This window comes from Bos grunniens, chromosome 28 (assembly GCF_055505025.1).
Source record: "Bos grunniens cultivar Pamir isolate PY7600 chromosome 28, Bosgru_T2T1.0, whole genome shotgun sequence".
NCBI lineage: Eukaryota > Metazoa > Chordata > Mammalia > Artiodactyla > Bovidae > Bos > Bos grunniens.
The window spans coordinates 26,780,917-26,804,836 of NC_141192.1; the positions used below are offsets into that span (position 1 = coordinate 26,780,917).

At 36.6% G+C, this 23,920-nt stretch overlaps 1 protein-coding gene across 38 annotated transcripts in view; it reads left to right on the forward strand.

Annotated features, from left to right (window-relative positions):
* JMJD1C (jumonji domain containing 1C) overlaps positions 1–23,920 on the forward strand; it is a 316,832-nt gene that overhangs the window by 147,270 nt on the left and 145,642 nt on the right. For 14 of the 38 annotated variants that reach the window (XM_086382227.1, XM_086382230.1, XM_086382252.1 and 11 more), the window contains one exon: positions 13,231–13,308. The exons of the other annotated variants lie outside the window; for them this stretch is intronic. The gene's annotated coding sequence lies outside the window, so the exon portion shown is untranslated. The remainder of the gene's footprint in view (positions 1–13,230; positions 13,309–23,920) is intronic. 38 annotated transcript variants of the gene reach the window in all.

Genomic DNA, 23,920 nt, shown 5'->3' on the forward strand with positions numbered 1-23,920 from the left:
GCTTCATTTTGTACTCTAAAGCCAAACTTTTGTATTAATCCAGGTATCTCTTGACTTCCTACTTTTGCATTCAAGTCCCCTATGATGAAAAGGACATCTGGGTTTTTTGTTGTTGTTGTTAGTTCTGGAAGGTGTTGTAGATCTTCACAGAACCAGTCAGCATCAGTTTCTTCAGGATCAATGATTGGTGCATAGATTTAGATTACTGTGATGTTGAATGTTTAATAATTTATTAAAAACCTTTATATCCTAAAATTATTTTGGAATCATTTTCTTGATAATTTGACCTTCACATTATAAATATTTGCCCATATCTGTTTGTCTTTTTTGTAACAGTTGGAATTGCTTGGGATTTTTATTTTATTGCTATATAATTTAAAGCAGCCAAAAGCAAGTAGCCATATAAAATATAGATAGATATTGTTGATTATATTTTCTTCTTGTCCAGAAATATGATTGTCTGTTTACTATGTGTTCTCATTTGAGAAATTATTTTCAGCTCTTGAATGGAAAAACTCTGCTTTGGTGTTGAGTTTTAGATGTTTGCCTCTTTACAAAAGGAGCTTCCCTTTCACTGTATATTTTTTTAGTTTATAAATGGTCACAAGTAACTTAAAATGCAGCAGCATTATATATATGTTACGTGATAATTTCATTCATTCAACATATATTTTAAAGTTTGCTACATGCTAAGCATGATGTAAGTACTGTAAATCAGTCCTTGCTGTCTGACACATAATTATTTAAATGCACCTGTGAAGAGTTGTATGAAAAATGCAGATTTCTCTTGATACTGTTTTAAAGTATATTTATTTTACTTACTATTTGAAAACATATCATGTAAGTTTTACTTTTTTACATGTAATAGTATAAGTAATAATAACATCGTTTGATTTTTGAGGTCTTACGAACTTCCAGGAATTTTGTCAGTGTTTTTACATTATCTTTTTGAGGTAGATATGTTTATTATCCCTATTTTATAGATAAATAAACTTGAGACATGGTATGGTTAACTGTGGAAAGAAGTAACTGTCTATTGAAAAGTTCAAATAATTATGTAGAAGTGATAATCTTTTCTCATTCACTTTCATATATTTCCCATAGGTATCTCTGGTTAACAGATTGTCCTTTCAGAATTCCCCAGTTTTCTTCCTCCCTTCTTGGTAAATGGGCTCCAAAAGTCTTATTTTCAAATTAAATAGATAACTTACTGTGCATGTACTGCTTTATGAATTAAGTGTGATTTTGATATCTTAAGGTCATTAAGTTGAAATAGTTAATGTGAACTATGAAAGATTGGCAAGCCATTGTGACATCTAAACTGGGTAAGCCCAAAGATAGTTGTGATAATCTTGGGGCTCCCCTGTGGATTTCAAAGAAAGTAAGATGATTTATAAGGTCTTTTTTAATTTTCAGGAGAATTTGTAAGGCATATCAAAATAATTCACTTTCACAGTGAAGAAAAGGGAGACTGACCTTTTTGGGTGGAGAAATAATTATAGATTTAGAATTTTTTGTGTGTGTGTGTAATTTTGAAAATTGTCTCCTACGTTTGATTTAGTAATGCCAGAAAGTCTCTGGTATACACTCCTCCACCTGGTATTATGGCATATGGTGTGTGTGCAGACAAATCTTATCTTTTATAATCTCTGAGGTAGAGTCAGTAATGTATATGTAGTAGTGGTACATATGGGTTTGGATAAAGTCTTTTGCAGTCCTTATTATGATGCAGCACTATAATGTACAGATACATGGTAAAGCCCTAATACTATTATAATTTTAAGTTTAAAATAAATGCTATTTATGGTTTGTTTTTTTCTCTCATTGGAGTATGTGGAGTCCATTTAAACATAGCATATCTGAAGAACATTAATTTTGGAACACCAGATGAATTTTGTTTTAGAAGAACAGTGATGCATATAGTCTTCTATTTCAGCTAAATTATGGTGTTACTGGGCTTTAAGTCAGCTTGCTTTAAAATTTCATCACTGTGTAGTACAAATAAAGCTGAGCCTGCTCTACTCCTAACTTGGTATGTAATTCACTCAGCGTCTTTGTGACACCATAGACTGTAGCTGGCCAGGGTCCTCTGTCCATGGAATTCTCCATGCGAGGATATAGAACGGGTTGCTATTTCCTTCTCCAGGGGATCTTCCCAACCCAGGGATAGAACCTGGGTTTCCTGCATTGCAGGCAGATTCTTTTTTTTTTTTTTTTAATTTTATTTTATTTTTAAACTTTACTATATTGTATTAGTTTTGCCAAATATCGAAATGAATCCGCCACAGGTATACATGTGTTCCCCTTCCTGAACCCTCCTCCTTCCTCCCTCCCCATACCCTCCCTCTGGGTCGTCCCAGTGCACCAGCCCCAAGCATCCAGTATTGTGCATGGAACCTGGACTGGCATCTCGTTTCATACATGATATTATACATGTTTCAATGCCATTCTCCCAAATCTTCCCACCCTCTCCCTCTCCAACAGAGTCCATAACATAAGACTGTTCTATACATCAGTGTCTCTTTTGCTGTCTCGTACACAGGGTTATTGTTACCATCTTTCTAAATTCCATATATATGCGTTAGTATACTGTATTGGTGTTTTTCTTTCTGGCTTACTTCACTCTGTATAATAGGCTCTAGTTTCATCTACCTCATTAGAACCGATTCAAAAGTATTCTTTTTAATGGCTGAGTAATACTCCATTGTGTATATGTACCACTGCTTTCTTATCCATTCATCTGCTGATGGACATCTAGGTTGCTTCCATGTCCTGGCTATTATAAACAGGGCTGCGATGAACATTGGGGTACACGTGTCTCTTTCCCTTCTGGTTTCCTCAGTGTGTATGCCCAGCAGTGGGATACAGGCAGGCAGATTCTTTACCATCTGAGCCACCACACCAGGGAAGCCCAGTAACTTGGTATCCCTCTCATCATTACGTATTATCAAAAGTTAATGCACATCAGCATACACTGTCTTTTTTGAGTAAGTAGCTAGAGAAGAAATCACAAAACAGAACGAAGCTTCAACAGAATCTTTGTGTCTTTGTCTTAAACCAAGAGTTACTCTCATACAACTGTCCCTCAAAAAAAATTTTTGCCTGCTGCTCAACCTTTGACCTTTCTTCATCCACAGATTGCCTGAATCTTTCTCTTCCAAACGGAGCTTTATACCCTTTTGCTGTTTCAAGGTTTTTATAAACTGTGTGAAAGCACTAGGGATCTTTTTGGTAATGGAACAGTTCTATATAATGGTTGTGGTGGTGGTTACATGATTCTGAACATAGGATAAAATTGAATAAAATATATGAATCTGAACATAGGATAAAATTGAATAGATTGCATGCGTATACACACACACAGGTATGAGTACATGTAAATCTGGAGAAATAGTCCTGGTTTTGACGTTATGTTATTGTTCTATCAGATGTTACTTGTTATAAGAAAGTAGATGACTTTTGTTTTAGGCAGTTTCCTATGAAGCTATAATTATTTCAAAATAAAAAGACAAAAAAGTGGGTCACAACACATGTGAGAGAAATTTGAGAAACACTTTCATGCTTTTTATTTTTTAAACTAAATTTCCCTTCTCAGCAAAGTTCCATAAGGCGTTTGTTTTTTTAATTAAAGTAGATTAAATTTTTGAAAATTAATATAAAAGTACTAACAAATTGCTAAAAGATTAGGAAATGATAAAAATTGTAGAATAAACTAAAGAAATTGAAAATTCAAATAGAATATACTCTGAACAATAAAGGTAGTCGAAAGTAAATGTAAAAGTTAACTAAAATAGCAAACTTATTTTTAGAAATAGAGGAAAGTGAAATATATGAGTTTATATAAAAGTCCCTGTCCATCATGTTCATCTCAATTATAATACATAAAATAACAGCATAACATTGTTAATTTCAGAGGTCTAAAAATCAAAGGTATCTGGTGACAGCGTTTCTCTTTTCTCTCACTTAGTAAAAGAGGGAAGTTCACTACTGGGACAGTGAATTCATAATGACCTTCTTTACATCATTTATTGTACTTGTGATTAACTTGTACTTAATGTTTACAGTTAAGTACATCATTACTATAAAAACATTATTTTGATAATGGTTTTAGAAAGAATTCCCAGCATTCTTTGGTTCTCAGAAAAAGTCAGTTACAAATATATTTTCCAAATGAAAATCTAGTTTTCACCTGCTTTCCTTAGAAGTCTTAAGTGTCTTCTAATCTTAAATAAAAGAGCAAACATCCATTTAGTAAACATGCAAGATTTTGCATGATCTTGCCCTTCTCACCACACATCTCCATCCCCTGTTGCCGCATTCTTCTTCTTAGCTTATCCATGTAATTTTCTTTGAATTCCTAAAAAACAGCATATTTTCTCCTGCCTTGGCATTTTGGCTTATCTCAGCTTTAGAACACATTCCCAAATAATTTGATTTATACCTCAGATATTACTTCATTTCTTAATGGAAGGGCTCTATACGCATGGTCTAAATTAAAAGTACTTAGTAAATTTTTGTAATGTTTTTTATCAGTCACAGTTACAATTTTTACATTTTAATTGTATATATTTCATGTGATTATGTGATGAATGTCAGTCTGCTGCTAGAATATGTAACTCGTGGGGGCAGGGCTATGCTTTCTTGCTCAACGTTGCCATCCCTCTCCTGTTAGTGAAACAGTGAATTAGACTTAAAGTACAATTGATCACACTCTCCTTTTCATTTATTTGTTACTGTTTTATTGATTTGTCTCTGTGCTGTATTTGCTCTGACGTGTCTTGTACTTTGCTTACTCTTTTCCGTGATATTTAATAACCTTTCAACCATCCATTGCTCTTATCAAAAATTTTCAACTAAGGGGACTTCTTGGTGGTCCAGTGGTTACGATGCCTTGCTTCCAGTGCAGGGATGCAGGGGACCGTGGGTTTGAACCCTGGTTGGGGAACTGAGCTCCCACGTGCGTATAGTGCAGCCAGAAAACAAATAATTAAAAAAATTTTTTTTTCAACTAGTCTCTTTTCTTGTACCTAGAAGTTCTAACTGATTGTTTTCTAATTCTGCTTGCCTTTCTTGTAAATAGCAAAAAAAAATTCTGTTTTCTGCACATTTCAAGCTTTTTATTTTTTTAAACATTCACAACTTCTAATTATTCTATGTTAAACTATCTGTTAATTCTCATGTCTTAAAGTTTTTCCTGTTTGCTGTCCATGATACCTTTTGCTTAGTTAATTTTTAACTCTCCACATCCCCTTTCCAGGCTAAGATGGTTGGGGGATTTTGTGAGAATATTGTGAGGCCTAGAATGAAGGTAGAGAGGATTTGCTGTTCAGTCTGCCACATACCTGGAGTAGCACCGTAGTGATGGTCTTCAATCACTTTAAAGACAATGGGGTCATGTTGGAGAGTTCTGACACAACGTGGTCCACTGGAGGAGGGAATGGCAAACCACTTTAGCATTCTTTCCTTGAGAACCCCGTGAACAGTACAAAAAGGCAAAAAGAATACTGAAAGATGAACTTCCCAGGTCGGTAGGTGCCCAATATGCTACTGGAGATCAGTGGAGAAATAACTCCAGAAAGAAAGAAGAGACTGAGCCAAAGCAAAAACAATACCCAGTTGTGGATGTGACTAGTGATGGAAGTAAAGTCCAATGCTATAAAGAGCATTATTGCATAGGAACCTGGAATGTTAGGTGCATGAATCAAGGCAAATTGGAAGTGGTCCAGAATTTCTGCGGATGGTGACTGCAACCATGAAATTAAAAGACGCTTACTCCTTGGAAGGAAAGTTATGACCAACCTAGATAGCATATTAAAAAAGCAGAGACATTACTGTGCCAACAAAGATCCATCTAGTCAAGGCTATGATTTTTCCAGTGGTCATGTATGGATATGAGAGTTGGATTATAAAGAAAGCTGAGTGCCAAAGAATTGATGCCTTTGAACTGTGGTGTTGGAGAAGACTCTTGAGAGTCCCTTGGACTGCAGGGAGATCCAACCAGTCCATCCTGGAAGAGATCAATCCTGGGTGTTCATTGGAAGGACTGATGTTGAAGCTGAAACTCCAATATTTTGGCCACCTGATGCAAAGAGCTGACTCATCGGAAAAGACCATGATGATGGGAAGGGCTGAAGGCAGGAGGAGAAGGGGACAACTGGATCCAGGAGATGGCTGGATGGCATCACTGACTCAATGGACATTGGTTTGGGTGGACTCCAGGAGTTGGTGATGGACAGGGATGCCTGGTGTGCTGCGGTTCATGGGGTTGCAAAGAGTTGGACACGACTGAGTGACTGAACTGAACTGAAACAGGAGATGGCAATAGTGAACATCGACATTTTAGGAATCAGGGAACTAAAATGGACTGGATGGCTGAATTTAACTCAGATAGCCATTATGTCTACTACTCCAGGCAAGAATCCCATAGAAGAAATGGAGTAGCCATCATGGTTAACAAAAGAGTCCGAAATGCAGTACCTGGGTACAATTTCCAAAATGACAGAATGATCTCTGTTTGTATCCAAGGCAAGCCATTCAATATCACGGTAATCCAAGTATGTGCCGTGACCAGTAATACTGAAGAAGCTGAAGTTGAACGGTTCTATGAACACCTGCAAGACCTTCTAGAACTAACACCCCAAAAAGATGTCCTTTTCACTATAGGAGTCTGGAATGCAAAAGTAGGGAGTCAAATACCAGGAGTAACAGGCGAATTTGGCCCTGGAGTACAGAATGAAGCAGGGCAAAGGCTTATAGAGTTCTGCCAAGAGAACGCACTGGTCATAGCAAACACCCTCTTCCAACAACACAAGAGAAGACTCTATACATGGACATCGCCAGATAGTCAGTACTGAAATCAGATTGATTATATTCTTTGCAGCCAAACCTGGAAAAGCTCTGTACAGTCAGCAAAAACAAGACCGGGAGCAGACTGTGGCTCAGATCATGAACTCCTTATTGCCAAATTCAGACTTAAATTGAAGAAAGTAGGGAAAACCACGAGAGCATTCAGGTATGACCTAAATCAAATCCCTTATGATTATACAGTGGAAGTGACAAATAGATTAAAGTTATTAGATCTGATAGAGTGCCTGAAGAATGATGGATGGAGGTTCGTGACATTGTAAAGGAGGCAGTGTTCAAGACCATCCCCAAGAAAAACAAATGCAAAAGGCAAAATGGTTGTCTGAGGAGGCCTTACAAATAGCTTTGAAAAGAATGAAAAGGCAAAGGAGAAAAGGAACGATATACCCATTTGAATTCAGAGTTCCAAAGAATAGCAGGGAGAGATAAGAAAAGCTTCTTCAGTGATCAGTGCAAAGAAATAGAGGAAAACAATAGAATGGAAGAGACTAGAGATCTATTCAAGAAAGTTAGTGATACCAAGGGAACATTTCATGCAAAGATGGGCACAATAAAGGACAGAAACGGTATGGATGTAACAGAAGCAGAAGATATTAAGACGATGTGGCAGGAATACACAGAGGAACTATACAAAAAAGATCTTCATGACCCAGCTAATAACAATGGTGTGATCACTCACCTAGAGCCAGACATCCTGGAATGTGAAGTCAAATCGGCCTTAGGAAGAATCCCTAGGAACAAAGCTAGTGGAGGTGATGGAATTCCAGCTGAGCTATTTCAAATCTTAAAAGATGATGCTGTGAAAGTGCTTCACTCAGTATGCCAGCAAATTTGGAAAACTCAGCAGTGGCCACAAGACTGGAAAATGTCAGTTTTCATTCCAGTCCCAAAGAAAGGCAATGCTAAAGAATGCTCAAACGACGGCACAATTGCATTCATCTCATACGCTAGTAAAGTAATGCTCAAAATTCTCCAAGCCAGGCTTCAACAGTATGTGAACCATGACCTTCCAGATGTTCAAGCTGGTTTTAGAAAAGGCAGAGGAACCAGAGATCAAATTGCCAACCTCCTTTGTATCATGGAAAAAGCAAGAGTTCCAGAAAAACATCTAATTCTGCTTTATTGACTATGTCAAAGCCTTTGACTGTGTGGATCACAACAAACTGTGGAAAATTCTTCAAGAGATGGGAATACCTGACCTGCCTCCTGAGAAATCTGTATGCAGGTCAAAGAAGAACAGTTAGAACTTGACATGGAACAACGGACTGTTTCCAAATTGGAAAGGAGTATATCAAGACTGTATATTGTCACCCTGCTTATTTAACTTATATGCAGAGTACATCATGAAACACACTGGATGAAGCACAAGCTGGAATCAAGATTACCGTGAGAAATATCAATAACCACAGGTATACAGATGATACCACAATTATGGCAGAAAGCAAAGAACTAAAGTCTCTTGATGAAAGTGAAAAAGAAGAGTGAAAAAGTTGGCTTAAAACTCAGCATTCAGAAAACTAAGATCATGGCATCTGGTCCCATCACTTCATAACAAATAGATGAGGAAACAATGGAAGCAGTGCCAGACTTTATTTTTGGGGGGGCTCCAAAATCACTGCAGATGGTGACTTCAGCCATGAAATTAAAAGATGCTTTCTTCTTGAAAGAAAAGTTATGACCAACCTAGACAGCATACTTAAAAGCAGACACATTGCTTTGCCGACAAAGGTCCATCTTGTCAAAGCTTTGGTTTTTCCCATAGTCATGTTTGGATGTGAGAGTTGGAGTGTAAAGAAAGCTGAGGGCCGAAGAATTGATGCTTTTGAACTGTGGTGTTGGAGAAAATTGTTGAGAGTCCCTTCAACAGTGTTTTCAGCTGAGAGTCCCTCAGCTAATGCTGAGACTGCAATCCTTTGGCCACCTGATGCGAAGAACTGACTCATTTGAAAAGACCCTGATCCTGGGAAAGATTGAAGGCAGGAGGAGAAGGGGACGACAGAGGATGAGATGGTTGATGTCATCACTGACTCAATGGACGTGAATTTGAGTAAGCTCCGGGAGTTGGTGATTGACAGGGAAACCTGGAGTGTTGCAGTCCATGGGATTGCAAAGAGTCAGACATGACTGAGAAACTGAACTGAACTGATGATGGTCTTAGATCACTTTAAATTTAAGCTTAAAGATTTTTTTTGTATTACTAAGTTAATGTGAATAAGTCCATGTGAGGGCTGATTCATGGTTACAACTTCAAAGAAATTGTTTTTAAGTTATGTTTGCTCGCTACCAACTCAACTTTCTTTGTAGACCCATGAAGGTAGAAAGAGTAGGGTAGTTTTACTCTTACGTCAAGGTTTGGTTTGTTAGCCTACTTTGTGGTTCCAGGTTTGTGCTGGTAAGTCTCTTGATAGCCTTTTATCTCTGAGCAGACTGTGGCTTTTGCATTGTTATTACTTCCAGAATCTCTGTAAACTTCAGCTCAGGTTGCACCCATTCAGCTAGTGCCCTCAGAGTAAGTCTATATGCATGTCCTTTTTTTAATATGAAGATGTGGAAGCAGGTGAAATTAATATTTTTTTTAGGAAATGCAAACGTAAAATTAATTTTTTACTGATTTAATACATGCTTTCAAATTACTCATATGCAGATCATAATTGATTGTGAGTTTTATAGTCCTTTACTCATATAGATCTCAATTCATGTCATATGTTGGTGTTGCTACTGTACTGACCTTAATATGACATTGAAAATGAAGAACAGTTGTTTTAAACAATTGTTGACATATTAATCACAAGTAACATGGTAGAATGATTTTCAAGTTAATAGTAAGGTTTTAAAGTACATGAAAAAGAAACATAAGAAAGCACTTAGTATGTACTTTTCAAAATAACAGGAAAGATTGAAGTGTGCATTTGTGAAATAACTTTCAAACAAGTGGGGAGTTTTTTCAGATAAATAGTTTAAAATAATTTTATTCCTGTTGCATTCAACATTTCTGTAAGTCCTTGCAGTCTAATTATTTGTATATATGCTTGCTTTCCATATTTTTCTATCAGCATTTTGACAATGATAGTTAAAGATGTTTTGTTTGTATTTTTAATTTCTCTTTCCCTAAGAGATTCCCTTAGAGATATCTCTATCCCCAAGATACTAGAAGATAATATCTTTTACATCAATGACATACAGTATGTGACAGCACAGCATTATTGAGAACTTTTTACTTTGTGTGTGTGTGTGTGTGTGTGTTAGTTACTCAGTAGTGTTTGCCTCTCTGTGACCCCCATGGACTGTAGCCTGCCAGACTCCTCTGTCAATGGAACTCTCCAGGCAGGAATACTGGAGTGGGTTGACATTCCCTTCTCCAGGGGATCTTCCTGACGCAGGGATCCAACCCAGGTCTTCTGCATTGCAGGCAGATTCTTTACCATCTGAACCACCAAGGAAGTCCTTTTACTTCATACGAGGTACTTTTTAAAGTATCATCTAATTAAATCGTTAACAGCTTTTTATCATCTACACTTTGCAGATGAGATAACTGAAGCTATAGATGTAAGCAGCTTGTCTGTGGACCTGCAGCTTGTGATTGACAGACATGGGACTAAAGCATAGCCTTATAAGACCCTACACTCAGGGTCCTTATATTTTACCTAGTAAACTATTTGTAGAAATGAATCATACTTATGGATTATATAGAGCATCTTATTAGTCATGTTGTTAACTCTGGACTAGTCTTAGTTTAAATAACTAGTACATCTCTGTAGTCTCCATGGTGTGAGATGATGACATAAATTCTCATTGCTGACCCATTGACACCTGCTTTAGTCTGTCTCTTGGTGGAAAAAGCATCACTTTTTTTGGTACTTTGATGACACTTGAATATTTTCTTAACATTATCATTGGTTAGCAATCTTTCGGGTTGCTTTGCTTTAAAAATGGATAATAGTATTAGGTCTTAATTTTCTTTTTTATAGACTTTTAAATATATGTTTTTACTATGGTGATTTCATGATAAATGCTTTGGGCTCGTAGTAACATATAGTTTTCTTATGAAAGATTTTTTTCTGCACAGAAAAATACATATTTTGAAGGTAACAAGAGTCCAGGCCACAGTTTGTTTCTATCCCCTCTTTGAATTTGGAAGCAGAAAAAAATTGCATGGTACAGTTTCTGGGTTTTCAGTGTTCCTGCAACTTTCATCGGAGAAGGCAATGGCACCCCACTCCAGTACTCTTGCCTGGAAAATCCATGAATGGAGGAGCCTGGAAGGCTCCAGTCCATGGGGTCGCTAAGAGTCCGGCACAACTGAGCGACTTCCCTTTCACTTTTCACTTTCATGCATTGGAGAAGGAAATGGCAACCCACTCCAGTGTTCTTGCCTGGAGAATCCCAGGGACAGGGGAGCCTAGTGGGCTGCCCTCTATGGGGTCGCACAGAGTCGGACACGACTGAGGTGACTTAGCAGTAGCAGCAGCAGCAACTTTTATGCTGCTTTATACCAGGAGGAAATGAGAAAGTGTTAGTTATAGTATTGCCCATTTATGGAATGTATATTCTTTATTCAGTTTTATGTTTTTAGCCACTTCACCTAAATAGCTACAGGGCTGAAAATGGAGGTTCTTGACTTTAATTAGGTAACTTGTTTATTCACGTATTAATTGTGGTCTGGTTTAAGCTTAAGCCTTGGAGTTGCCATACTTTTTACAGAGGCCATTTGAGATCTCACTGAGGTTAATGTTTTACTGAAGATAGGTAAGCAACCTCTGCTAACTCCCAGAAAATCTCATTTCTCATTTACAGTCATATAAATCATTAACATTTTCTTTATATGGTTTTACATCAGTACTGCTGACAAACCTAAATATGTGAGTGTGTGTATAACATTTAAATGAGGCCTTTTATTTAGCCTTATATTTGTTTTTATCATTAGTAGTTTAAATGTAATGATAATTAAAAATAACTTCATATTATTAAGTGAAAGCAAGTTGTACTGTTCTACATAATAGCTTTATATTATTTTTTTCAAAGTAAGTATAAGATATGGGAGAGAAGTCAATACGTATGTTTGTGTCTACTGATACACTCGTAGAGGAACTCCACAAGGGTGCATAAGAAATCAGTAATTCTGGTTACCCTCATGATACGGTATGTTTCAAACGGGTCTGTTTGTTTGAAGAATGAATATATAGATATAGGAAAGGAGGGGCAAAGGGATGGAATTTCCTCTGCATATTGTTTTATGTATTTTGAGAACCATTGGAATATATGGTCTATTAAATTTTTTTTTTCAATCATCTATTTACACTCATTGACCTCTATGCCTTTTTGTAACTGAAGTTAAGGAAACTCGTTTCCTTTGTTTCTGATTGAATGTTCGTATATGGGAGGGGGGAACCCTTGAATCAAAGATTAGATTATATATATGTATATACACACACAAACATTGTATAAAAATTTGTTTTTCATTTTTTACCTTTTTGCATACTGTGGAGTCATAAAAGTTTATTGAAAATGTCACCCTTCAGGGGCCAACTTTACTTTTGGTATGAAAATACAGTTGGAATGCCATATCATGTAGGAGCACCTAAATCCAGACATTTTTAAACTTTCTTTTCCCCAAAACTGAAGTTCTCATTAGCCAATGAATTTTGAACTAGTTTTTAAAATAATATTTTAATAGAGCTAAATTATGGTGTGAAGGAGAAGAGGTAGTTTACTGTGACACTGATTTTCTAAGGTAATTTAAAATAGTAGCAAAATAGGAGGAAGTATGGGTTTCCATGGTGTCTCAGATGGTAAAGCGTCCGCCTGCAGTGTGGGAGGCCTGGGTCCGATCCCTGGGTTGGGAAGTTCCCTGGAGGAGGGCATGGCGGCTCACTCCAGTATTCCTGCCTGGAGAATCCCCATGAACAGAGAAGCCTGGTGGGCTACAGTCCATGGGGTAACAAAGAGTCAGACACGACTGAAGTGACTTAGCACCAGCAGCTGTATCAGACCATTCCTGTTCGAGGTTACTTATCAGACCAGTGCAAAAGTTGATTTCAGACATGGTAGTCACCTTAAATATAAGGTCATAGAAAAGTATCTGGGAGCTCAGAAAATACTGTATTCTTGAACTATTTAGTTGATATCCCATGTAATACAAACAAAAAATGTAGTGTATTTCTTTTAAAGATTTAAGATATGGAAACATGAATTACATTTGATAATCTGCCTGTAAGATATATGGGAGGCCCCAAAATGTCACATACGTTTATATTATTTTTTAACTGTGCTGAAAATTACCTTCTTTATTGAAGATAACAGTTTTTCTGAAAACTGCCTTTTTCCCTTCAGTATCAGAAAACCTAAATGCTTTCTTTTGTATTGCAGCATCCTTCTTTCTCCTAGTCTTTGATGATCAGATCAAGGATGGACACCTAGCCTGTATAGTGCTAAACTTGGAGTAATGTGAGTGGTCCTCTTTGAATAGGTACACATATAACTTTTAGTTTTTCTCTCGTATGAAGCTTCAAACTTCAAAAAAGAAGCAACAGTGAGAGATGAAGAGAACTGTTATGGTTAACAACTTCCTAGATATATAGTCTGTGAGACCCACATCTTTTGTTCCTTTTTGGATTCTGAGATATCTGTGTAATCTTATAATTACTTTATCCTCAACTTATTTTTCTGCTATTTGTGATGAGAAGTACTCTTTGTTGTTTACATTTCAAAATTTGTTATTTTGTAAGCATTTCTACTATGTAGACACATTCCCATTTCACAAGTGACTAGCCTGAAGAAACAAACTGGTTTTTAGGCCATCTGAATCAAATACACATAAAGTCACAATACTTCAAAATGAAGGTGACTGATTATAGTCTCTTAAGTTTATAAGATCAACAGAGAACTGAACAAATTTTAAAATAGCCCATTTTTTAAAGACTCAAAGTTATCTCCTATCCAGGTTAAGTCAGGTCTCCTTACTTAGCACCTCAGTTGCCAGTATTAATCTCTTTAATATTGCAGTTATCTAAGGGTATGGAAATTATTTTTTCTGTAGCTTCTTCAAGAAATAACCATAACTAAGCTGTATGTGTAATGCACAGCAAGCTTTTTTTCTAAAACAAAACCTTTTTTTCCCACCTTTTATACTTGTAGATTTGCTTTCTATGCCTAGACCCTACTTGTAAAAATTTTATCTTTTAAAAACAGTCCCAACCTGATCCCTAGTACAGTCTTCACATCTTTCAGCCTCCAGTCCTCATGTATTCTCTTCTTTTCCTTTATATTTACTCTGCCTTTTTCACTTAAAATCATCCTATCCTTTATGTAGGTGGTTAAGGAAAGACAGAAGTTGATGAGTCCCAAATTGTTAGGAAGGAGGTGAAAATGGTGTAGAAGTTAGTTACTGGAGAACCATTGTGCATTAACTTCCCCCCTTCTCATTTCACTGTTGTATGCAAAGTAGACATCATCATTATTGTCCTGTGAGTCTGGCACAGTGTATGTATTTTTAGATCAACTCTTTGCCCATTTTAAGAAAATATTTTAAAATATTAAAAACTCAGGTTTTAATAATTTAGAGTGAAAAAAGCTGTGTGTTAGTACAAAGTAGAGTTTTACCTTATACTTGTCACCCAGTTTTCCTCATTGTTAAAAATTTGCATGACCATGATATAATTGTCAAAACCAAGAAATGACATTACTGTTGAGACCTTAGAGTTCATCAGTGTTTACATCAGTGTCCTCTTTGTGTTTTAGGATCAGTCCAAGCTACCACATTGCATTTGGCTGTCAAGTTTCTCTAGTTTCCTTTAGTTTGTGACCATTTCTCAGTGCTATGGACTGAACGCTAGCATCTCCCCAAGTTCATATTTTGTAATACCTGCAGAGTGATGATAGGAGGTGAAGCCTTTGGGAGTAGATGAGGCTAAACTCTGCCCTCATGAATGGGATTAGTGCCCTTGTAAAAGGAGCCCTAGAAAGCTCCTTTTCCCTTTTATTACTTAAGGATGTAGTGAAAAGACACCATCTATGAGCTGGAAAGCAGGCCCTCACCAGACATTGATCTGCTCAAACCTTAATGTGCTCAAACCTTGATCGTGGATTCCCCAACCTCCTAAACTGTGAGAAATAATTTTTTTTTTTTAAGCTCCCAAGTTATGGTATGTCTGTTATATCATACTGAATAAACTAAGGCACTTCTGCCCAAATCTAGGTCATAGAGGTTTTCTTTTAAAAGATTTATGCTTTTTAATTTTATATTTAGGTCTACAATAGAAGGTGGTTTTTGTTCATGGTACAAGGGAAAGGTAGAAATTCTTTTGTTCTTGGGAAATGAATATCCAATTGTACCAACACCATTTGTTGAAAAGACTTATTTTTCCATTGAATTGCTTTGGCATCTCTATTGAAAATCACTTGACATATGTGTTGCTTTATTTTTGACTTCTAGTTCTATTTCATTAATAGTAAATGTCTTGATTTGAAGCAATAGTATGAACTCTTTGTTCTATTCAATAATCTTAGATACACTGGCTTACCACATTTCCCTTTTTGTTCCATTATCACCTCACAGATCTAACTCATTTCTGTCTAATTACCTTTTACTCTCCATATTAACTACATCCTGCCTAGTCAGAATGGCCATCATCAAAAAGTCTACAAACAGTACATGCTGTAGAGGGTATGGAGAAAAAGGAGCCCTCCTGCATTGCTGTACATGAGTGCTCAGTCACGTCTGACTGTTTGCAGCCCCGTGGATTATAACCTGAAAGGCTCCTCTGCCCATGGAATTTTCCAGGCAGAAACTCGGGTGGGTTGCCATTTCCTACTCCAGACAATCTTCCTGACCTGTACTGCTGGTGGGAATATAAATTGATACAGCTACTATGGAGAATGTGTGGAGATTGCATAAAAAAGTAAAAACAGAACTACCATATGATCCAGCAGTCCTGCTGCTGCTGCTAAGTCGCTTCAGTTGTGTCTGACTCTGTGCAGCCCCATAGACAGCAGCCCACCAGGCTCCCCCGTCCCTGGGATTCTCCAGGCAAGAACACTGGAGTGGGTTGTCATTTCCTTCTCCAGTGCATGAAAGTGAAGTCGCTCAGTTGTGTCCGACTCTTAGCGACCCCATGGACTGCAGCCTCCCAGGCTCCTCCATCCATGGGACTTTTCAGGCAAAAGTACTGAAGTGGGGTGCCATTGCCTTCTCCATATGATCCATATGATACAGCAGTCCTACTCCTGAGCATTTTCTCTGGATATATCCAGAGAAAACCATAATTTGAAAAGATACATGCATGTCAATGTTCATTGTAACACTACTTAAAATAGCCAAAAATGGAAGCAACCAAAATGTCCATTGACAAAGGAATGGATAAAGAAGATGTGGTGTATATATATGTGTGTGTGTACGCACACATAATGGAATATTATTCAGCCATAAAAAATAAAAATGCAAATAAACTATCAGATCAGATCAGATCAGTCGCTCAGTCGTGTCCGACTCTCTGCAACCCCATGAATCGCAGCATGCCAGGCCTCCCTGTTCATCACCAACTCTCGGAGTTCACTGAGACTCACATCTGTCGAGTCACTGATGCCATCCAGCCATCTCATCCTCTGTTGTCCCTTTCTCCTCTTGCCCCCAGTCCCTCCCAGCATCAGAGTCTTTTCCAATGAATCAACCCTTCGCATGAGGTGGCCAAAGTACTGGAGTTTCAGCTTTAGCATCATTCCTTCCAAAGAAATCCCAGGGCTGATCTCCTTCAGAATGGACTGGTTGGATCTCCTTGCAGTCCAAAGGACTCTCAAGAGTCTTCTCCAGTACCACAGTTCAAAAGCATCAATTCTTCGGCGCTCAGCCTTCTTCACAGTCCAACTCTCACATCCATACATGACCACAGGAAAAACCATAGACTTGACTAGACGAACCTTTGTTGGCAAAGTAATGTCTCTGCTTTTGAATATGCTATCTAGGTTGGTCATAGCTTTCCTTCCAAGGAGTAAGCGTCTTAATTTCATGGCTGCAGTCACCATCTGTAGTGATTTTGGAGCCCAGAAAAATAAAGTCTGACACTGTTTCCACTGTTTCCCCATCTATTTCCCATGAAGTGATGGGACCAGATGCCATGATCTTCGTTTTCTGAATGTTGAGCTTTAAGCCAACTTTTTCACTCTCCACTTTCACTTTCATCAAGAGGCTTTTTAGTTCCTCTTCACTTTCTGCCACTATACTTCAATATAAAACAACAGTTAAATTTTAAAATAAAGTAATGCTATATTCAGCAACGTGGATGGACCTAGAGATTATCATACTAAGTGCCATAAGTCAGACAGAGAAGACAATATTGTATGATATCACTTATAATTGAAATCTAAAAAAATGATACAAATGAGTTTACTTAAAAAGGAGAAACAGACTCACAGGTTTAGAAAACAAACTTATGATAACCATCCCAAAGAAAAATGCAGAAAGGCAAAATGGTTGTCTGAGAAGGCTTTACAGATAGCTGAAATAAAGAAGAGAAGTGAAAGGCAAGGGAGAAAGGGAAAGTTATACCCAACTGAATGCAGAATTCCAGAGAATAGAAACACGAGATAAAAAAGCCTTCTTAAGTGAACAAAGCAAAGAAATAGAGGAAAACAATAGAATGGGGAAGTCTAGCGATTTCTACTAGAAAATTGGAGATACCAAGGGAACATTTCATGCAAAGGTGGGCTCAATAAAGGACAGAAATGGCGAGGAGCTAACAGAAGCAGAAGAGATTAAGAAGAGGTGGCAAGAATACACAGAAGAATTGTACAGAAAAAGTCTTAATGACCCAAATAACCATAAGGGTGTGATCATTCACCTAGAGCCAGACATCCTGGAGTGTGAAGTTAAGTGGGCCATAGGAAGCATTACTACAAATAAAGCTAGTAGAGGTGTTGAAATTCCAGCTGAGCTATTTCAAATCCTGAAAGATAATGCTGTTAGCGTGCTGCACTCAGTATGTCAGCAAATTTGGAAAATTCAGCAGTGGCCATAGGACTGGAAAAGGTCAGTTTTCATTCCAGTCCCAAAGAATGGCAATGCCAAAGAATGTTCAAACTACCGCACAGTTGCACTCATTTCACATGCTAGCAAGGTAGTGCTCAAAATCCTTCAACCTAGGCTTCAGCAGTACATGAACCGAAAACTTCCAGATGTACAAGCTGGATTGAGAAAAGGCAGATGAACCAGAGATCAAATTGCCAGCATCCGTTGGATCATAGAAAAAGGAAGAGAATTTAAGAAAAGCATCTACTCTGCTTCATTGCTATGCCAAAACATTTAACTGTTTGGGTCCCAACAAACTGTGTGAAATTCTTCAAGATCTAGATCAGAATACCAGACCACTTTGCTTGCCTCCTGAGAACCTGTATGCAGGTCAAGAAGCACCAGTTAGAACCAGACATGGAACACTGACTGTTGAGAATTTGGAAAGGAGCACTTCAAGGCTGTATATTGTCCCTGCTCATGAATAAGTGGTCTTTGGGGCCACATGATTGCTCTTCTGTCTCTGAGCTCTCTGGCATTCATCTGGGCACAGAGACTGGGTGTCCTGAATTTGTTGCATTTCTGCCTTTCTTTTCAATGGAGTCCCTGTAGTACATCTGCAGTCTCTGGATGAGTTTATACTTTCTAGGCTAGAAGAAACTAGTGGAATTAGAATCCACCTACAAACAGGACCTGAGGCTCAGAGAGGGAAAGAGACTTACCCTGGGAAACATAGAAAGAAACCTGGTTTCTCCTAATAGTATGACATCTTATTCAGCAATAGCATAATTCAGTATTATTGCTGAATAGTGCTGAATTAGTGACGAACAGTGAGGAAATAACAGTTGTGTATTCAGACTTCACCAGTTTTTAATGTACTCTGTGTATGTGTGTGTTGCATCCAGTTCCATAACGGTTTAGATTTATGTGACCACCACCACAGTCAAGGTACGGAATAGTTCCATCACATGGATCCCTCAGGAGATACACTTTTGTAGTACCCAGTCCCTGAAAACCACGAATCTTTTTCTATCTCTATAATTTTGTTATTTCAAAAATTTTATCTTAGTGGAATCATACTGTATCCATCTAAAAAGGGATGGAATTTTTCACTAAGCACAATTTCCTTATTTTTTGTGTGCATCAGTAAGTTTCTTTTTATTGCTGAGTAACATTTCCAAGGTATAGACGTACCAGTTTGTTTCATCTTCACCTGTTGAAGGACATTAGCATTATTTCCAGTTTTTTGCTATTAGGAATAAAGATGCTATGAACGTTCGTCAACAGTTTTCTGTTTTGACGTTAGTTTGTTTTCTTTTTTTCTGGGATAAATGCCACCTGAAAGTTTATTTTACTGGGTCATGTGGCAAATACATGTTTAGTTTATAAAAAAGTGCCATTTTCTTTTCCATAGTGAGCATACCATTTTACGTTTTCATTAGTAATATATGAATGATCCAGTTTCTTTGTGTCCTTGCCAGCATTTGGTGTCATCACTATTATTGTGTATTAGTCATTCGTTATTTGTGAAATAATACCTTGCTGTAGTTTTAGTCTGTAATTCTCTAATGGCTAATGGTGTTGATCTCATGTGCTTATTTGCCATCTGTATTTCCTCTTCAGTTAAATATCTGACCATGGCTGTTGTCCATTTTACAGTTTGATTATGTTCGGTAGTTTTTTCATTCATTTTGTTTTTAGCTGCCATACACTCGTTTTTGTTTTTTTCCTCTTTGTTCCACCTAAAATTGACTGTATATACTGTGAGGTAGTTGTTAAATGTTTACTTCCTTACTTTATTTGTGTAACCAGTTGCCTCAGGAAAAACTCGGTCCTGTTTCCATCAGTCTTTAATGCCTGCTTTTGTCATTTGTCTCCATGTATGTTTAGCTTATTTGAAGGATTTATCTTTTCTATCCTCCCCTCTCCACATTCCTATTCTAGTAACACATAGTGTAATTAGTATTTCTTTATTTATTTGAGGACTTTTTTGTTGTTGTTGTTGTCTTCTTTTTCGGGTTTTTGGTTTCCTTTTTTTTTTTTTTTAATTAAAAAATCTTTTTTTCTTGTGTGTTTGTTAGAATGGCTTGAAATCTGGTGGGGCAAGCCAAGCCAACCATGTCATTGTTCTTCGGGAGTATAGTGCTGCTGCTTGTCCCTTTGTTCTCCCATATATATTTAGAACCTTGTCAGGTAGAGAAGGTAATCTGAATCAGCTCTACTATTGAGAGTCACTGGAAAAGCTGAATAAAAATTAAATAATCTTTAGGACATCATATAGTGTCTGAAGCTGCGAAAAATTACAGGGTTAAAGCTCTAGGGGGAAAAGAAAACTAGTATATTGAGACTGACACTTGGGCTTTCTTTATCCCCTAAGGTCAGCAGATTCTAGAAAAGACCACCAAGAGGCTGAGAAGTTAAGTAGTTAATCTTGTCACACTTATTGGACTAGGAAGATAAAAGTTTGAGTTCATGACCTCTAAGAAGAAAACTTTTTCCTTAAATCTCTTAGATTTTATGTTAAAACCTGAAGAAACTATACTCTAAATCAATGTTTCTCAATTTCAGCACTGTTAACACTGTGGATGAGACAATTCTTTGTTGTGGGAAACTGTCTTGTACATTGAAAGATGTTTAGCTACATCCCTCTCTCTATTCAGTAGATACCTGTACCAGCCCCTTCTTGTATTTTCATTGTGATGATGGAAAATGTTTCCATATATTGCCAAATGTGAACAAGTCTCCCTCTTTTAAGAAGCACTAAATAGTAACTGAAATAGACCAGGCTTTATAGGAATTAAAGCCCAGTGTTCAGTCATCTCCATCACTGGTTTACAATGATCTGAGCTTTACTAGTATCCTTTGCTTTAAGCTGCCTGTTAAAAAGAAATGTTATTCTATCCCTGGAAAGATAATATTACCAAAAGCTTCAAATTATCTTTATTTTCTCTATATAGTATCTGAGAAAACCAGTTAGAAGATCTCTGTCTAGCCTAAAGGGATACAGGGATGAAAAACCAAATAAAACCAGTGTACAGTAGAAACAGATGAATAGAATATCCACATAATGGTGTAATGAAGACTCAAACTGTAAAGTAAAGACATATTCAAGAAAATTAAAAATGAAAGTGAATCAAGAGGACATTGTAGAACTCAGATACCACAGTTAGTAGCAAATTAATTGGTCAGATTGCACAATAATGACTGGATATTTTTTATTGCAATTACATCAATTTAGGAAGTACTAACATCTTTATTGACATTTCATTCTGTACTGTTTTCTGCATGTATTTATGTATTTTTTAATATGTTTCAGTGATTTTTAAATTTAGAAAAATATTTTTTGTCTTTAATTCATTGGACTGTCACTGAAGTGGTAAATAGATGTGATTTCAGACTTAAAATATATCCATATTATGTTTGTCTCTGCTGGTTAAGGAAGTTTTCGTATTTTGTCTGATTCTTTTTTGTTATGAATAGATAACAAATTTTATGGAATACTGCATCTGATGATCATATTTTTCTCTACTATCGCACTATATTGAAAAACAAAATTTTTTATATACTACAAAGATGTTTCATACAGTACTAAGATTTTTCTTGCATTGTTCTCACTCCTAGATCAACCCCAGTTTTGGATTCTGTATTCAGGTTGGTTGTGTTACAGATTTTATTATCAAGGTCGGAGCTACTTAGAATGACAGTTTCTGATAGCAATATTCAGAGGCGCTTTGTCAGACTGCCCTGTCTGACCTTATCCTCTATGAGGTAGTGTCTCCATTTTTCTAGGTCAGTTCTTCCTGTGAAGAACCAGAACTTCCTAGCTAGGAAACAAATTAAAAAACAAAAGAAATCACAATTTAAAACAAAATTGCCTGAATGTACTCATAGGACATGTAATTACAGATTATATTAACTTATGTTCATTACTATTTTAATTCAAAGAACATGGAATTGATAAAATTTGATTATTGATGTATTAAAGTGAAGGCCAAATTACATGTATTTTTGTAAATCTAAAAAAAATTAAGTTTCAATTTAAGAAAAAAACCACAGACTTGTTTGAACACAAATTTGTATTGGGAAAGAATAGCAAAGATCATGTTGTTGTGTTTCTCCTTTATTAATCAGAACTTTTTATGACAATAAATCAGATTTAATAGTGCTGAAAAAGTGTTACGTGCCAAAGGATAATAGAATATGTCTGTTACCACCTGTGAGTTAGCATTTAATGTATTCTGTGACAGTAGTTGCCACCCCCTGCCCTGGAGTTTAGTCGGTACAGTGTTTGAAGGTCATTTAAGGGTGCCATGTATCATTCAAGTTCCTTCTTTGCTTTTTAGCAGCACTCAGAATAATCTTGGATTTTAGTACATTTTATTTCTTTAGTTTTGGCATTTGATTTAAGGAAATATGTTTATACTTAGAAGTAAATTTTGTTGAAAAAAGTTTTAAGTGTTTAAATATCCAGAATTTAACTGAGAAATGAGATCAAGGTGAAATGAGCCTTGTACTTCATTTGCAGGCACTGAAAAAAATCTTAAGACAAAATAGCAAGTGTTCATATGAAGAGATTGTTAAAAGACATTTCCTTATTTTTGTAGCAGGATAACTGTGTGGTTATTGCTTTTAGGTTTCTACCTCATAATTCCCTGTGGATCATAACTATTTAAATAGGTGGGAAAATTTTGCAGGGCAGTAGTGATGGTGGTAGCATTTTTACTCAAATTTTTTCTTTGAGACAAATTTCTAGTAGCAGTATTTTACCTTCCTCATATGCAAGGAAGGGAGTATTCATGTTATGTCTTACATTTAAATAATCTGTCTCATTTAAAAGAAATTAATATCTTACCTTTTAAGGTTAATGGTTTTCATCATCTATAGATAGAATAGATGGAAGGAAATCTATGGATGTAATAGATGGTCATAACTCAAGGAAAGTTATGACCAACCTAGACAGCATATTATGGAGAAGGAAATGGCAACCCACTCCGATATTCTTGCCTGGAGAATTCCATGGACAGAGGAGCCTGGTGGGCTGCTATCCATGGGGTCCCACAGAGTCGAACACGACTGAAGCAATTTAGTATAACATAGATAGAATATGCTAAGAATCCTACATCTTGTGAAATAGAATTAAAATATAATGGTTTCTACATAATTGCCTATTTAAATTTCTTAAATATAACCAAAACCAGTGCCTCAGATTGAGTAAAGTCTTCCTTTTAGCAGAGTTAAAATACATAAGCTATATTAAACTTTTTGATACGACTATCTATTAGACATTAAGATTGTGTTAGATGCTAGCACATGTTATGTACTTGGAATAGAAAGATGCAAAGTTATTTATCAGTGTTCTCAAGAAATACACTGTCTGGGAAGGAAAACACTTAAATTTAAATAAAAATTATTCCCATATTTGTGCATTTATATATATGTATGTTGACTTTCAATTTTGTTAACAAAATCATATGTAATATAAATCAGCTATGATATTAAGCCCTTACTGGTACAACTTTGGAAATAAACCCAACACTTCACACTTGTCCACAAATATAATATTATTTTATTTACTTATGAAAATATCTATATATCTATTTATAATAATTTAGGGGGCTAGAATCTTTCTTTCCTGAAAATATTTTGTCTTTTTTGGGAATGGGGGCATCCTGAGCAGCTTGTGGGATCTTAGTTTCCCTACCAGGGATTGAGCCTGGGCCCTAGGCAGTGAAAGCACAGAGTCCTGGACCACCAGGGAATTCTTGGAATATTTTGTTCTTTTATCATTAAAAATTTCAAATACACACAAATTCGAGAGTTATCAGTGTACTGCCAATTTTTTCCCAATACTCTCAGATCATTCTGTTGGTTAGTGTTTCGACATTTTAAACTTTCTCTGATTATTGAGTAATCACTGCATATAAATTTAATCAAAGAAAGTTTAAAATCCTGAAAATCTCTCTTCTTTCTAAAATGCGCTTAACCACCATCTGACTTTTTCATGCCATTTCCTTTCCACTCATGCACATACATATTAGGACTGTGATCTCCATAGGC